Genomic DNA, 6,492 nt, shown 5'->3' with positions numbered 1-6,492 from the left:
ACTAGTGATGCTTCAGATTATGTATTACTGAATTATTATTGCTAACTACTATAAGCCATATATGTCATCACTTACGGTTTTTAAAAATGTTCCTTTGAAGATCTAAAATATATGTAAATAATTTACTAATAGAATTTTTGTACCTTCAGTATATCATTCATTTTTCTTGAGAGAATTATAAAATCTTATTATCCAATAACTAAAAAGAGTACTAAATATTGTGTTAACAATAAGAACCAAGTAATGGGAATGTCATAATAATGGGTAAACTTATTTCCACTAAATAAAATATTTAAAAAGAAACAATTGAATATTACTAAAGGTAGTTGGTATATTTATAGAGTTAATAATTTTTGGAATTTTTTTCTTTTTTTTTCCCATTTATTTTTATTAGTTGGAGGCTAATTACAATACTGTAGTGGCTTTTGCCATACACTGACATGAATCAGCCGTGGATTTACTCCTGTATCTCCTGCATTGCAGGTGGATTCTTTACCACTGAACTGCCGGGTAATAAAGTAGTTCTATTTATAATTTTTCTAAGGAACCTCCACACTCTTTTTTATAGCGACTGCACCAATTTACATTCCTACCAATAGGAATTCAAATCCTGCTGATTTTTTGATTGGATTGTTTTTTTATGGTGAGTTGTATAAACTGAGTGTATATTTTGGATTTTGACCCCTTGTCAGTCACATCATTTGCAAATATTTCCTTCCATTCAGTAGGCTGTCTTTTCATTTTGTTGATTGTTCCCTTTGCTCTGCAGAAGCTTTAATTAGGTCCCATTTGTTTATTGTTTATTTTTGCTTTTGCTTGCCTTAGGAGAAAGCAAAAAATATTGTTGTTTTATGTTAAAGAGTGTCTTTCTATGTTTCTTTTAGTTTTATGGTTTCCGGTCTTACATTTAGTTCTATAAAATCAATTTTGAGCTTATATTTGTAATGGTGTGAGAAGATGTTCAATCTCATTGTTTTATCTTTAGCAGCTCATTTTCTCCAGCACCACTTATTAAAGGGGCTTCCCTGGTAGTTCAGTTGGTAAAGAATCTGCTTGCAGGGCAGGAAACCCAGGTTCGATTCCTGGGTTGGGAAGATCCCCTGGAGAAGGAAATGGCAAACCACTCCAGTATCCTTGCCTGGAAAATCCCATGGACAGAGGAGCCTGGTGGGCTGTAGTCCATAGGGCTCTAAGAGTCAGGCACAACTGAGCAACTAAGACACTCAAACATACACACTTATTAAAGAGGCTGTCTTTTCTCCATTGTCTATTCTTATCTCCTTTGTCATAGGTTAATTGACTGTAACTGCATGGGTTTATATCTGGGCTCTGTATTCTGTTCTGTTGATTCATGTTTCTGTGCCAGTACCATGCTGTTTTGATTACTGTAGCTTTGTTGGTAGAGTCTGAGGTCCTGGAGGGTGATACCTTCAGCTTTGTTCTTTTTTCTCAGAATTGCTTTGGCAATTTGGGTTCCATGTTCTTTTGTGGTTCCATGTTAATTTTGGGATAATTGTTCTAGTTCTATGAAAAAGGTCATGGGTATTTTGGTAGGGATTGCATTAAATCTGTAGGTTTCTTTGGGTAGTATATCCATTTTAATAGTATTTTCTAATGTGAGAGCCTCCCCTGTGTGCTTTGATTAGAGCATTTAGTCCATTAACAGTTAAAGTAATTATTGATAGGTATGTACTTATTTTGTTACTTTTTTTTCCAGTTGTTTTTATAGCTCTTCAGTGTTCACTTCTTTTTGTTTCTCCCATTGTGATTTGATAATTTTCTTTTATCGTGTGCTTAAGTTCCTTTCTTTTTGGTTTTTGTGTATCTTTTGTAGGTTTTTGATTTATGGGTACTATGGGTTCATATATATTGGTTCATAGTTGTATCTACTTGCTTTAAACTGAAAAGACCTACATTTTTTACTCCCCTCTCCCACATTTTGTGTTTTTGAAGTCATATTTTACATCTTCTTTTTTTTTCCCCTCAATTATTTTTATTAGTTGGAGGCTAATTACTTTACAATATTGTAGTGGTTTTTGCCATACACTGACATGAATCAGCCATGGATTTACATGTGTTATATTTTACATCTTCATGCTTACCCTTTTCTGTTGATTGCAATTATAGTTGCTTTTACAATTTTTTGCTTTTGTTTTGATCTATGTACTGCCTTATTTAAGTGATCTTTATCCTTATATTTGCCTTTCTTATTGGTATTTTCCTTTTCCTATATATTCTTACTTCTTTTCCATTTAGAGTGGATCCTTTGACATTTTTTTTAACATTTCTTTTAGGTTTCATATTGCTGAATTCTTTTAGTTTCTACTTGTCTGAGGTCTTTATCTCTCCTATTCTAAATGTTAATCTTGCTGTGTAGAGTATCCTAAGTTGCAGGTTTTTTCCCTTTCAGGATTTTGAATGTATAAGGCCCTCCCTTCTGACCTGCAAAGTTTCTGCAGAGAAATCAGCTTATAGCCTTATGGCGGTTCCTTTGTATATGACTATTTTTTCTCTCGCTGCCTTTAGAATTTTCTCTCTGACTTTTGCTGTTTTAATTATGTTGTGTCTTGGTGTGAGTCTGTTGGGGTTCTTCTTGCTTGGGACACTTTATGATTCCTGTATAAGGATATCTGTTTCCTTCTTTAGGTTTGTGAAGTTTTTAGCCATAATTTCTTTAAATAGGTTTTTGATCCTCTTTAGTCTAGAACCTCTGTAGTGTGAATGTTGGCACTTTTTATGTTATACCATAGATCTTGTATGTTGCTTTGTTTTTGTTTTCATTTGTCTTTCTGTCTGCTGTTCTGATTGGGTGATTTCCATTATTCTATCTTCCAGGTCACTCATGCTTTCTTCTGTGTCATTTAGTCTGTGCTTCAGTACTGCTAGAGTGCTTTCTCAAAAATGTGTTAGTCGCCCAGTCATATCTGACTGTTTGTGACCCCATGGACTGTAGCTGACCAGGCTCCTCTGTCCATGGAATTCTCCAGGTAAGAACACCAGAGCGGGTTCTCTTCTCCAGGGTATCTTCCCAACCCAGGGATTGAACCCGGGTCTCCCGCATTGCAGGCAGATTCTTTACCATCTGAGCCACCAGGGAAGCCCTCATCAAAAATGGATAGTTCAGTTATCTATTTTTGATTTGGTTTTCTTTATAGTCTCTAGTTCCTTGTTAAAATAACCTGTGCTTAGATAAATTCTGTCTCCTAATTCAGTTATCACTTTTATTACCAATGTTTTGAACTTGTCTGGTAGACTAATGATCTACCAGTTTCATTATTTTTTTCAGAAGTTTTCTTTCTTTTCACTTAGCCATCTCTGTCTCTATGGATTTAGGTGAAACATTTATCTATTATGGTCTTGAAGGGGCATTTTTATGTGACAGTGTCCCTATGTAGACTGTGTGTGCCCAGTGTCTTTGGTGTGAGGGCTAGATTTAACATGGACAGTAGTCACATTTTTCTCAGCTTGTGCTGTCCACTGTCACCTTGGCATGGCATGTGGCTGGTGTTGGAGGAGCAAGAGTCTGTTGTGAGGCAGGACTTCCTCTCTGCTCATTGGCCATCACTGCCCTGATAGAGCAGATGCCCAGACGGTTGGGCCTGAGCTGGTTCTGTTCCCTTTAAATGTGTGTTTTCGTCTCCCTCCACTGAGGCCTTTGCCCCAAAGGAGGGGAGTGCTGAAATAAGTGGGGCTTATAGAGGTAAGATGTGCTACCTGTATATGTGTCTGTAGCTCTGCTCAGATGTGGCCCAAGGCTGCATCTCTGCCCCTGTTGTGGTAGACCCAGATCTAGTGCTGTGTTGTGGCGTGGAGTGGGCAGTGCTGGAGCACTTGCTCAGCTGCGACTGGTGGCGGGGCGGGGGGGGGGTGGTGTCACAGTGTATTGGTTACAGGAATTCTGTCAGAAGTCTGGGCTGCTTCTGGGGTGCTATTTGAGTCACCACCAACAGTGGCTGCCCCTGCTCCACTTAGGCTTCATCTGAGGCCCCCCAGTGTGCCTCTGCATCCCTAGGTGGAGTCTTTTCCCAGGAGCGGCTGCCCTAGATCCAGTGCCGTGCTGTGGTGTGGAGTGAGCAGGGCCGCGGTGTCCATTCAGCTGGGCAGGGGAATGCGGTGAGGTAGCACCCACCAAGGCAGACTCTCTTTGCTCTGTTGGCAAGCCAGCACCTGTGCACTCCTCAGACGTGGAGTCGAGGTCTCTGCAGCTTTTCTGTCTGTCTTAGCATTTCTCCAAGCAGCCACGGGGCTTGTCTCCTCCATGTAGGACCCTAAGATTAGGCTGCCAGGTCTCTGGGTCTTCCCCTTCCTACTCCAAAAGGTAAGCGTCTGTCTGTGTAATCTCCCTTTTCCTCTTAGTACCCTCCAAGGGGCACAGGTCTCAACCCAATGTTTTCCTTCCCATCTACCCAATTACGTAGGTATCTTTCTTGCAGCCTTAGTTGTATAGGCATTTTTCTGCCAGTTCCTAGTTAGTTTTGCATGAGACTTGTTCTACATATACATGTAGTTTGGATGTGTTTGTGGGGGAGGTGAGCTCCACATCCATCCTCATATTCCACCACCTTGATCTCCTTTCTCTATTTTGCTTTTATGTTGCTTATTTCACTTCTAAAAAAATTTTAGGAGTTTTAAAATATGGACCACTTAAAGAGTGTTTATTGAATTTGTTATGTTTTGGTTTTTTGGCCATGAGGCATGTGGGATCTTAGCTTCCTGACCAGAGAACAAACCCATACCCCCTGCACTGAAAGGTGAAGTCTTAACCACTGGACTGCCAGGGAAGTCCCCCGCTTCTAATTTTTTTTTTTTTAATGAAAGCTTTAGTGGGTAAAGAGAACAGAATCCCTTTGGAAGCTTTAGATGACTTAGCCTAGCTTCCTCCCAATAAAGATAGCTACCGCCATTGCTGAAATATATAATATGATTTTCTTTTTTTTTTTTTTTACTGGCGTATAGTTGCTTTATAATATTGTGTTGGTTTCTACTGTATGGCAAAGTGAATGGGCTATATGTGTACATATCCCCTTTGTTGGATTTCCTTCCCATTTAGGTCACCCCAGAGCACAGAGCAGAGTTCCCTGTGCTATTCAGTAGGGTCTTATTAGTTACCTATTTTATATATAGTATTAACTATGGATAAAATATCAGTGTATATATGTCAATTGAAATATGTTATTATATATGAAATACATCTCACTAAGATGAAGATAAAGAATTAGATAAACTAAACTTTATGGGATTATTGTAAGAAATTAAAATTTTATAACTTTACGTTCTAAACAAGATTACCTTAAGAACCTTCCTGCTTCTTCAAGTATAAAACCAAAATAAACAGTAAATTTTTAATTCTGGTAATTTTGGAGCAGAGATAATGATTTCACAATAATTTGAGATACATGCAACAATTGTAACATTAAAAAAAATCTGTGATTTCCTTTTTTCCCCAATTGTTGATAGTACTATGGCTGGCTGCCTATCTTTACTGAAAGAAATACGTTTTGATAGAGATTGGTGAAAATAAGGATGTAGTTTTTTTTCCCACTCAAGTTTGTGTTCCCAAGATTAAGAATCTGAGACAGTAAACATTTAGTTAACTAGATGTTACCCAGTTTGCAAAGCTGTTATCTTTGGCTATCTGTTTTAACCATATCCACCAAATTTTCATTTCATTTTGTTCAGTGTTATGAAAGGCTTACTTTCTGAAATCTAATTAATATAGATAAAATAGGAACAACTAGATATTTTGAATGTAGGAGACATAACTTTTTAAATAAACTCTCTGGAATTTCAAGTGCAAAGTTGTATTGCGTGAGGTTCCACGTAACCCAAGTTACAGAATACTAATTATTAATACATCAGCAATGCTTCTGGTGCTAAGGGGGGAAAAAAAAAGTAAAACTTAATTGAATCAAAACTGCTTTGGAGAATTTATTTCATCACTCAGTAAAAGTCTACCAAAAAATACAAGTGAAACACAAATAATATTAGAGTCCTTGAGATTTTCCTTTAAGAAGGCAGTTGAATGAAAACCAATAATTAACACTTCAAAACACATCCATTCAGTTTAGATGTGTTTTATTTTACTCCCAGCATGCTTTTTCAGAAACCCTCTATCTTGGTCTTTACATTCAATAGAAAGGTTAACCTTAATAGAATGAGTTGGTCCCTCATTGGCTGTATACATATGCCTGTATTTACTCAAGAAACTTATTTTGTGCCTGCAGTATGTCAGGTACATACAACATAATAAATCTTTACCAGACTTCCTGTATACAGGTTTGTTGTCAAAAAAATGTACCAGGTCTCACTGAACTTCCTAAGCAAAGTTAACTTTTTTTTTTTATTACATCTGCTATCTTGAGCAAATTGATCACTTACAAGAATCTGTATTTCTTTCAAAAGTTGAAGGAAATAATATCATCAATATCTGTTTCTCCAAAGAAAGAATCATATATTTATTTAAATTTATGTACAAAGAAAACAGTCATATTT

This window comes from Odocoileus virginianus, chromosome 18 (assembly GCF_023699985.2).
Source record: "Odocoileus virginianus isolate 20LAN1187 ecotype Illinois chromosome 18, Ovbor_1.2, whole genome shotgun sequence".
Lineage (NCBI taxonomy): Eukaryota > Metazoa > Chordata > Mammalia > Artiodactyla > Cervidae > Odocoileus > Odocoileus virginianus.
This window is presented reverse-complemented; position numbering follows the sequence as displayed.